We start from the raw sequence: 11362 nt of genomic DNA on the forward strand, positions 1-11362 counted from the left end.
GGCATTGACAGATGTAGTTTCCTCCTTAAAGTGCTCACAACTTGAACAGATAATAGAAAGGACACACTATTATTATAATTTTGCATATGGGTCGCTGAGGCACTTTGCAATTATATAACCTTCCAAAGTAGTTCTGTGGCAAGTTAAAAACCCCAGTCACACGGATTTTATTAATAGAATAGTAACACAGGTGTGCAAACACACCCAAATATCCCTTCATTGGTTCATTAGTTGACTTAGGACTTTCTGAATTTCAAGAATATTTATTGCAAGAGCTACTGAAAAGTAACCATCTTTTTAAGAAAAAACCCCTGGTCCTCAGGAACCCTTGGATTTCAAATTCCAGCCCTGATTTGCAACTCCTACTTCTTTCGTCTCCTAGATCTTCACTTACACTTTGTATTTGCCTCACAGCAGCTTTCAGGATGGGAGGAGGGGGAAATGTCATAGAAGTTATTCATGCTAATATGCTTTCTGCCATATGCTTAAGAAAAATCTCCTATGCAGTGTTCTCTGTGGAACATTCTTCCTGAATATTTTGCAGTCGATTTTAAAAACACATATATAGTGCTAAAGTCAGTCTAATCCTGCCAGCAAGTCTGGGGAAATAGATAGTTTCTTTCTACAGGAATGTATTTACAACCTTGAAATTATACAATGTCTAATGACATACCTCAACGCTGTGACCATGAAAACCTTTATTGTATGTTCATGACTACTGGCCTGCCATGCAAACAAGGGTGGCAAAGATTCAGTTTATGAGTCTGTTAAACCTTCTTCCTTGATTCCCCCTCTTCTAAACATGATGCCAGAATTTCAAAGCAGTTCGCAATGGTTCCAAAGTAAATCTCTTCAAGCTTTCAAGCACAACATGGTTCAAGGGCTTGTCCAGTCACAGAATTTTTGGAGCATATCTACCTATGCTGGATTAGTTTGGAAGCTTTTCCAAAACTGGCAGTCTTTGTAAAAATCTTTTATAGATATACTTCTAATCAGCATCTTCCTAGCAAATGCAGAATAAATCCCGAGCATCTGTCAGTTTTACCCACACTCCTGAATGAATCATGACATTAATATTTGTGTCTCTTGATATACTCAAAAGATTCTAGCCCCTTTCACAGTGAGTATTAAACACAAACCCCCCATCCATTCCAGTCAAAGTAAAGGGAGTAACAAAAAAAAGTGGGAATGGGAAGACAGCTTGGGTTTCATCATCATAATTCCTTCAATAATTTTAAACATATTTGGTATACATGACAGTTTCTATGCAATTCTTCATGGTTGGTGTTATTTATCTCTCTAACTCTTTTCTATTTTTATGTGTATCTAGTCACATTCCCCTCATTTGATGTCTTAAATATGGGGTTTCTGGGTGTATGGACATGAGTTGGTTTGTTTGCCCTGTTATAAAGACCAACAACTCTTGAAATTACTATAAAAAGGTAATTTATTTAACAAAGGATTTAATCAGGAACAGTACAAAAATAAAATTGTAAAGTAAAATTAGAAAAAGCCCGGGTACCAGGATTGAGAACTCTTTGACCGACCTGGCCAGGAGCCTCAGAGCAAGAACTCAATCAAAGCTGTGGTGGCTTTAGCTAACCTAAAACCTAAGTTAATTAATTATGCCTCTAAAGAGGTATGAGGACCGAGAGCCACAGCTTTGGGTCTCTTCCAAGGCTAGCCGTAGGAGAGACAAGACGACCCCCAGCTTGTGTAGAAGCCTTTTAAACCCTCTGGGTCCCTCCCAGACACGCCCACAGTCCGCCCACGGTCCGGCCTTCATGGCCTCAGGTAATTGGATGACAAAATCATGACATCAGTTCTTTCAGCCAATGGCTCGCTTGCTGCTAGGGGCTGCTGAAGGAGTGCGGTAATCCCTTCCGTTGGCGGGAAAAGCTCCTCATTGAAATGCATGGTTGCCATGGTTGCAGGTTACCGACCCTTAGAGGGGGACTCAGTTGCCTTTAATATGTTGACTTATGAGCTGCTGAGGGTCCTGGAAGGAGAGTCTTAAAAATGATTACTAACACACAACTCAATTTTTTTGAACAAGAAACATTTCATTTCGATATAATTATTAACAAATGTAACTTCTTAACTTCTTGTAAAACACTAAATGGCCCTTAAAAGTGTGTAAGCAACAAATGTGTAGTGGTAAACAGAAGGGGGTCAATCAATAATAAGTCTAAACACAATAACAGTTTAAATAATTAACTCATGCAAAAGCCAAACCAACAACTTTATAAATGACAGACCTTATACCATTTTCCTAAAGTGTACTGAGCCTTGCCTGCTAACTGCTGTCTGAAGGTGACAGGACGTATCCAGCTAAAATCTGAAGGACTAACCCATAACATAATTTTTTTCCTAATATTCAGTCCTTCTTCCTTTCCAACCCCCAGTCTCTAACCCCAAGCCTGTTGCATGTCATTCCACAGCAACCAATCTGTCCTAAAATCCTTAGAAGTCATCCCAACCTCTGCATCCTCTACTCTTCTCCTTCCTTCTTTGCCTGGTCTGTGGTCAAAGCAACAGATGACACATATCTCAACTCTTTCCAGACACTCTTCCTTGTCTCCTGTACCCTACATTCCCATCACTCCATTTTGGAGTACACTGGGTTTATTAAAGAATGAAAAATTTCAGACACCATCTAATGACAAACCTTTATGGATGTAGTAAATGCTGATATTCATAAGAATCACCTATTTTTAAGTTTTTATTTCCTGAGGTCCACAAATTTTATTTTCTCAAAAAGAGAGTTTTATTTTTAGCATTAGGCTACCGCTTCTGAAGGAGAAGAAGCAAAAATATTTAAATATTAGAGTACTGAGGAAAGGAAAAGGATCACACTTATTTCTTGAAGAGACCAGGGAGGAGACCTGAGAATCTGAGGAGTTTTATAACGAGAAAGAATCAAAGTTACGGTTGGCAGTGCATTGAAGGGAAGGATCGAGGGTGAGGTGCTCCAGAATAGTCAGTATTTTGAACTACACAGCATGACAAAATGAGTTCTGAGGGCAGCTGGAGCTAATTGCCTATTTCCCTTTCACAGTCTCTGGTGGTCCTTGATGCTTCAAATCTTGTAAATTTAAGGTTAGGAGAGAGAAGGGACAAATTTGTCATTATGTTTTGCTCAGCATGGAAAATAAAACCTGCTGATGTTGGTTGTTGTGATGGGATCATGAAAAGTTCTGTGGAAAGCTCCCAAACAGAGAGGATAGCAGCAGTTTTAAGAGAGAAAGAAAGATCTGGGTCTACTGTTGTATTAAAAGTAGGCCCTCACCATAAAATGATTGATGACATAGACTAATGGCCAAGCATTTCTATTCCCTTCAGGAACAGGCCTTTAGTGTGGTCTGGAGATCATAAGATGGATGAAGGTTTGGTTGGAGCCAGGTTTGGGAAAAGAAAGAGTTTAAACTTATCTGTGGTGGTGATGTGTGTGGTATAATCCAGAAAGATCAGTGTACTGGAAAGAGCACTGGCATTGATATCCCTTTATTTTGTTTAATTACTCCATGGTGACTGTGCAGCTTTTTAAATACCAGAACTTAAGGGTTAATAAGGGGTAATGTTTCAATGGGAAGGATTAGTACTGAATTGAAGGAAATGCCAGTAATATTTTGTAGTAATACTACAGGATTAATACTCCTGAGTGATACCCAGGAGTTAAGTTGAATGCAAGCTGTTAATAAAACCTGAGTTTTTTGATAATTTTTCATGAAATTATTTTAACAGATAGCTTTTTGAATTAGGAATAGGATAAATGATATAATATAGTTATACATCATATAAGAAAAATAATATTAATGCTTGTATCTTTTTAAGATAATGGCTTATTTTTGGTTCCTTTACCTGTGCCTGAGAAGTACAGTAGGATTAGGGTTAGAATAGTGGGAATGAAGGAGGCAAATACTAAAATATGGTTGTATATTGCAGATAGCACTTTCAAAGACCCACTTCTTTATATTTTTCTGTCAGGTTGTGTCTCATGATTGCAAAGTAACCATAGCCAGGTTAGTGGTCATTTTTAAAAAGTGGGAGTAGATAATTATTGTACTGATTTCAGACCTTCAAAGTAAAATAACTTAAAAACTAGCTTAGCCAGCTGTATTGGGGTTTTGTGGCCAGGTTTTGCAGCAGGGGGGACTACAGGGGTGGTTTCTGTGAGAAGATGCCAAGATGAACATGCTGCTGGTCAAGGCTGGGCCAGTTGGAAATGATGGAAACACTTCTGTGGTAACATATTTAAAAAGAAGCTTGGAAAAGAAAAATAATTGTGCAGATGTAATTTTGACTGGGGAAGAGCAGAGTGCGAACATGGGAGAGGAACAACTCTCCAGACACCCAGGTCAGTGCAGAAGGATGGGGAGGAGATGCTGCAAGCACCAGAGCTGAGTTTCCTCTGCAGGCCATGGAGAAGGCCATGGTGAGGCAACTGTGCCCCTGCAGCCCATGGAGGTCCATGGTGGGGAAAGATCCACCTGGAGCCCATGGAGGACACCCACACCAGAGCAGGACCCATGCTGGAGCAGCTGTCCTTGTGGGACTGCACTCCATGGGAGAGTGACCCATGTTGCAGCAGTTTGGGAAGAACTGTTGCCCAATGAGATGAACTCACATTGCAGCAGTTCACAGAGAACTGTTGCTTGTGAGATGGACTCACATTAGAGAAGTTCATGGAGAGCTATTTCCCATGGGGTGAACCCCATGGCAGAGCAGGGGAAGGACTCCTCTCCCTGAGCAGTGGGAGAAACTACAGGTGATGAACTGAGCATAACCCCATTCCCTGTCTGGGATAGGAGGTACAGCTGGGAAGGAGGGAAGGGGTGGAGGGGAAGGTGTTTTATTTTACTTCTCATTATCTTGCTCTGATTTTGTTAGCAATAAATTCAATTAATATCTTTAATTCGAGTCTGTTTTGCCCATGACAGTATTTGCTGAGTGATCTCTCCTGGTCCTTATCTCAACCCACGAACCTTTGTTATGTTTTTTCTTTCCTGTCTAGTTGTAGAGGGGAGTGACAGAGAGGCCTTGGTGGGGACCTGGCATTCAGCCAGGGGCAATCCACCTCACCAGTGAATCATAGTTATCAATTTAATTCTTATCAAATCCAGAGCTAAGGTTAAGGTTTTTGCTAGAGATCAGAAAATGAGGAAGAGATACCAATTTCTTGGTACTGTTTCTAGACTAGCAAAATAAAACAAGTATACGAACCAAGCCTCGATATTTTTTCTCTAACTTGAAGGTAAGGCTGAAAAGTAAGCAGTGAAGAGAGCTAAAACTGGGGCTAGGGTTAGTATAAAACAAATGAGCATGAAAATACTTTTAAAATGTGTAGTGGACTATACACAAAAGAAAATAAAACCAGTTCTGTTTTTACATGAGACAGAATATTGTTACAATCCTTTATCTTCAGGGCTTGACAGTCAGCTTTTAATGGTGCCACCTTTAACAGTCATCTTTGACAGTGGTATGGGTTGGTTTAAGGTTGAGATAATAATGCAGATGTAAGCATCCTTACATTGTGTTTAAACCACTAATGTAAAACAAAGGTTTGAATTGCATGGGTGAGTTTTTTCCTTTTGTCTCAGGTCTGGTTACCTTTGCTGGGACTTCCATGAGCAGCGCTTGGGCTACAGTTAGATTTTCAGACAGCTTTAGGGGCGGTCTAGCTTTCATCTAGCTCCTTAGATGAGCACATGAAAAGTTACAGGATTTTACTTCTTTTAGTCTCTGCAGCTGATGGAACAGGGTTACAGAGCAGAATATGTGAGAGGGAAGAAAAGAATTGTCTTATTTATGGTATAGAAATGAAAACTGAATTTTAAGATTATTGTACCAATAATTTTTGCTTTTATTTGATGCATGACCATCAGTTATAATACTACTAAAACTCATTTTAACCATAGGCGTAAAAACAAAAGAGGACAGGAAGAGGTTTATGTTTTATATTATTTTTAAGATATTGCCAGAATAAAATTAATGCTGATTTGTGGTTATCTTTGTTATTTCTAGAAGAGTTTTACAACCATGACTAGAGCAAGGTTAGACTAAAGGATGTAATTATTGTTAAGCACATGAGAGAAAGAAATAATGAGAAACAGCTTCCTCCATTTTTCTATCCACTCAGAACAGTTGTGAGTTGTGATGCTTTTACAGATGTCCTTATGAAGGACTAAGAGCTCACACAAGTTTTTAGGCAGGATTCTTTCTCCCTCTCATACTCATTATGCTTTAATTGAAACTAATTATGTCTTCTAATACCATCCACAGGCCTCTAAAAAGAAGTGACCTTGTAGCTCTTGATTCTTGAACTGAAGGTCACAGGACTCTCATGGGCTTAAAAGGGTTCTGGAGCAAGATGAAATTACAACTAATTCTTTAACTTGTCTTATGAACATAATTACGATTCCTATGAGGAACACTAGGATGCTCATTGAGCTGCTTTTTAAGGACAACTGTCGCATAAGCTTTGGGAAGATGACAGGCACTGTCTCACTGGGGGAAATTACTTTAAGTGTCCGATTCAATGTACATTAAGACACCTACGTTTGGGTATCTGAAGGGTTCGATGCAGTTTTGTATGCATGCTGTCTGAGCTCTTCCTGTGGTCAGTGGACATGTGGGGAGCCTGGTTGGTGGAGTCCCACAGCTGTTCACACCAACATGTGCTTCATTAGAGTGAACAATCACTCCAGAGGCACCACTGACTGGAATAACTAATGGCTCAAATCACTTTCCTAACAATAGAAATGACGCATCATTTGAGATAAAGGAAGGCATTTCACCTGCCAGAAGCCACAGGTCCCACAGACTCTGTGTTGTATCTGCCCATCTCAACTGTAGGACTTGGCTACTCTTGAGCATTAAAAATGGCATCAGATACCTGTATTTAGGGAGCTAGAGTTCAGTTTAGCTCAGAATTGATTTGACATGGAGACTGGACAGTCATATTCAGGCACCTATTTAGTGGGGGGGGGGGGGTCCCAGGTGCAGGAGAGCCAGCCTGAGACATGACACGATCACCGATACGATTTGAGCATTGTGCTCCAGTTTTATTGTTTACCTCCACCAAGTTATACTTTTTCAAAGTTCACGCCCCTTTCCCATGAGAAAACCTCTAAGCAGCGGAGGAGCTGACCAGTGTATACCTTTTCCCAAGGCTGTTCAAGGCTGCCGGCTAGCAGGTGTCTTGCAAGCCTATCTTCAGCCTGAGGCCCCGTCAGGGGTACTTCTGCAACAGCTCTGGGATGCCCAAGCTCTCCTGGGGTATCCTATGCCCCTGTTCCACAAGGAATCCCTCTACACACCTACATTTAAGTGTCCTAATCTGGAACTCAGACTCGCACAGAGGGGAATTGTTTGCATGGGCGAAAGTTCTGGAACACTGTTCAGGAGGTTTTAGCTACCTGGCTTCTAGCTACTGTACTCTACAGACCCAGTTTCATCTTTCTCAAAAGTAGATGGGCATATCAGGTCCCTTATCACATGAGAAAGACCTGCAGACACTTGTTTATGAGGCAACTGAAGTATGACATTAGCATGAGACAGTTTTTGATGCTCCTCTTTGAGATAAAGCTCTTAGGATTTTGCTACCTAGACAACAAATGTTTCTCTATTCTAAAACAGAGAAATTCTAGACTTTTCGTGCTCATTCAGAGAGAGTATATTTGGGTAATTTAAAGATATATAAAAAATTACATGGTTGTAATAATTGTACCCCCAAAAGTATTGCACTATAGGATATCTGGAACTGTTAGCATTCTAAAGGAATTCAAATGTACATGCTATGAAAATACACAAGGAAGGCATCTACACTATCATGCTTTTGTGTTGTTTTCAGTAACATTTTCAAAGTTTTCAATCACCTGGCAAAAGGATATGTTTTGTGAGATAGGTGCAAGCATCCCTGAAAAATCATAAAATCATAGACAAATTTTGCTTGTGAGAGACCTCAGGAGGTCACCTACTCCAACCCTGCACTCAAAGAAGGACTGACTTCTAAAACGAAAGGTGGACTTAAAATGTGGTAAGCAGGTTCAGGACGTGTCAGAAGACTCAGCAGGGACTATTAGGCATTTTCTCAGGATGAAAAAGTACAGTCTTTTCTCTTGGGTATGAGTGAGAAGCCAAACAGGTAGCTGAAGTAATGGCTAAGCAAGTAGAGGGCCCATCTTTGCAGAGACAGAGCCTGTCTCTTTCAAGCATCAGGGATTTTTTGGAATTAATTAGAAAAAGAGTTGATCCTTAAAAATGCTTTTTCAGCACTAGGTAGCTTGGGAGATGCTGGAATATTTAAGGTTGCAATTGACAGCTTTGATCTTAATGATATTTTTTAATAACATAAAGCTAACTGTAAATTTTTTAGTATCCCCATGGCCTGAACTACCAGAAAAATTATGTGAGTGCATTCTTAGCTGTATTTTTTTTCCTGGGCAAGAGGGTATTATGGCTTCATAAAGATGGAATAAACTAATTTATTTGGTGTTCTAATGTTTTTCAGTATTTGCTTGAGCCTCTTGATATGGAAATAACAGATTAATGTAAACGTAAACTCTCCAAGAGCTTAATGCAGCAAAACACACCCACCCAAAAATGCACACATTAAGTTTATTTTTAGAGGTAATTTTTCTTTCAGCTGCCACCATGCTAGAATGTATGCATCTGTGAAGAATTACAAGAATGTGTGATGATTCTCCCCTTTAAAGTCTATTTCTGTGTTCCTCTGGCAGAACAGGAATAAAAGCAATAGGCAAACCTCTTTGATTCTCTTCTTTTCAATATGGCCATGAAGGAGAAAACAGAAATAGCTTCCCAGAAGAGAAAAAGACTCTTTAATTTTCCGCTGACTTATTGTGTATCTATTTTAAATACATATCAATCTGGAGATCATTGAAATGAAACATTTGAAAGGCAGTTGCTTGTGCATTATCCCTCTTTATCAAAATGTTAATTTACTGTTCTAAACTAATATTTGCATTTTACTCTTTCATACATTTAAAACATCAAAAATTTTAATTGCAGGTGTAAGTGAAAATTAATTTTGTATTATCAAATGATTAATCACCAACTCAAACAGAGATTTTTCAGTATTCACATATAAACAAATAAATGCACATGATGTCACCCTTATTTAACAGACCAAAGGAGTCTAGTTTTGGAGTAATATATGATTCTGTTCAAACAGGAGTACTATAGCTCTGGCTCTGATATCTGACAAATGGTCATCGTCAGTATTGTGATCTAACATTAATGAGCTCTTCTGGATCTGCATTTGGCATGAATACACACAGGGCAAAAGAAGAGTTGGGGGCTGTAAAAAACCTAATCAATATGGGCTTCTGTTATGCAAGCAGAGTACCTGTGAGCTTTCAGGTATGTGACAATGTAGTGGTTTGGTCCAAAATACTCATTACTGTTTACCTTCTGTGAGATAAGAATTAGGAGAAACGCAAAGCAGGCACCAAACTTGAAAGAATATAAAGAAGTTTATTAACAGACCTAAAAGAAGAAAAAAAATCATACCGCACCTTCAGAACTCTTCTCCTCCCCCCCCACCTTTCTCCCTTCTCCCACTGACAATGTAAAAAGACAACACTTGAGATGTTCAGTCTGTTTACCCACTTCCATAATAACCTTGTTCAGTCCATTTAAGAAGAGGAGTCTCTCTTGTCCATGCTATGAAAACATTATCACAATGAGCCAGCTGCCCGGGTTGGTTCTCTGCTCGCATGTGAGTCCCTTCCCCCCCCCCGCCCCGACTTGCAGCTTTTCCCACAACTGCTTTCGAGGGTCCACTCTTGAATTACCGGGGTAAAATTTTAAGGTTGAGCCATTCAGAGATAAAAGTTCTCTTCACCCATCTCTGGGAGCATTTCATCTCTAAGAACAGAGGCCCTTCTCCTTCCCTGGGAGCAAAGGGTCTTCCTCATCTTCATCGTTAGGACCATCTCTGGGAGCATCTCTAGGAACTGAGGTTTTCTCCTTTTCCATTTGGAGCAAAAGTCCTCATCGCTTCCATCTCTCCCTGTTCAAACTTCTCATGAAATTACAGCTGCGTCAGCATCTGCCTATCTCAGCACAGGTGCTTTTGCTCACAAGTACAAGTTGAACACTCCACCCCCCGCCTTCATGAAATTACAACGGGTACTCGGATATATCATAGCTTTACAACAGAATTTCAGCTTTAAGCATCTCCTCTTTCTTCTCCCTCAGGTTTTCAGCTCTTCCCAGCACTAAAAGGGTTAATCTCACCCGGGCGTTGCAGCTGGAATTTCGCTTATCACTGTTGGTCACACGATCTTTTGCTGGACAGTGGTGCAGCTTCAGCTGAATCTTGGCCGCACTGGAGAGGGGGAGCCGAGCTGCTCCGGCTGCCCACAGCAGGGCTGGGGGAGGGTTCTGCGGGTGGAACAGGGTCCATCGGCCCCAGGATGGCCGTGGCCCGGCCCGGCCTGGCCCGAGCAGGGCCTGGGCCGGGCCCACTGGCCCCTGCATGGGGCCCGTAGCCACCTGTCCCAACACCGGAAACGAGACAGAGAGACTCTGCCTCGGAGTTTCCTATTCTTAAATGTGCATCACAGATGCGGTCACAACTTTAAGTGGCTTAAAGAATTGTCCATATTCAAACTGCCCAACTAATAGTTTCTGTTAGGTCACAGAGGAAGCTGTAAGCACCCCTTTGCAAGAACATCACTTCCAGGACTATGCTTGCTAACCCATGACAGACAATATTTCTATAAAGTTTTAGCCCAATATGTTCTGTAGCTGCCACACCAATTACAAGTCATTAAAACACATTGAATTGCAGTCCTGATGGAGAGAAATCTGAGATTATGACCACTAGAAATCTCTTCAGTACTCAGCTAAAGGTCTCAGACAATTTTAATGTGGCATAATTCTTTACTGCTGGCACCATGATGTGATTTTGCTGGTATTTTCTGTGAAGACTGAAGACGATGGTAGTTAAGCTTTCCTCTCTGGCTTAGGATAAAGTGCATTGCTGAAAGCAGTGTAAAAACTTGGACTTTTGCTAGCTGGCCTGGTCTCTGAAGAAAGTAATATTACACTTCATTAGACTGATATCTCAAACTAAGTTTAGATCATATTCAAATATTTTTCAAAAGATGATAATGGGTTGTGCCCAAATGCATAAAATTGAGAGATTTTTCTAGCCTTCAGAGTCTCTTAATCTTCTTTTGTGCTTTCTATTGTTCCTAAAATGTGACTTTTGAAGTAACCAGTATTTGAGCATATAATTGGTATAAATTACCTCCAGAGTTCTACCACACTAATGTCTGTAGTACTGCTCCCTAAAAAAATCCTAGAAATCTGCACAGGACACACAGATAAA

General features: G+C 40.4%; 1 long non-coding RNA gene across 1 annotated transcript; it reads left to right on the top strand.

Moving 5' to 3' along the window:
• The first annotated feature begins 1191 nt into the window (after positions 1-1191).
• Positions 1192-10666, top strand: LOC116450552. The gene is made up of 3 exons (XR_004242839.1): positions 1192-1205; positions 7361-7369; positions 10566-10666. It is a non-coding gene; the product is annotated as an uncharacterized LOC116450552 (long non-coding RNA).
• Positions 10667-11362: the final 696 nt, after the last annotated feature.

The sequence above is a fragment of the Corvus moneduloides genome, chromosome 1 (assembly GCF_009650955.1).
Source record: "Corvus moneduloides isolate bCorMon1 chromosome 1, bCorMon1.pri, whole genome shotgun sequence".
Lineage (NCBI taxonomy): Eukaryota > Metazoa > Chordata > Aves > Passeriformes > Corvidae > Corvus > Corvus moneduloides.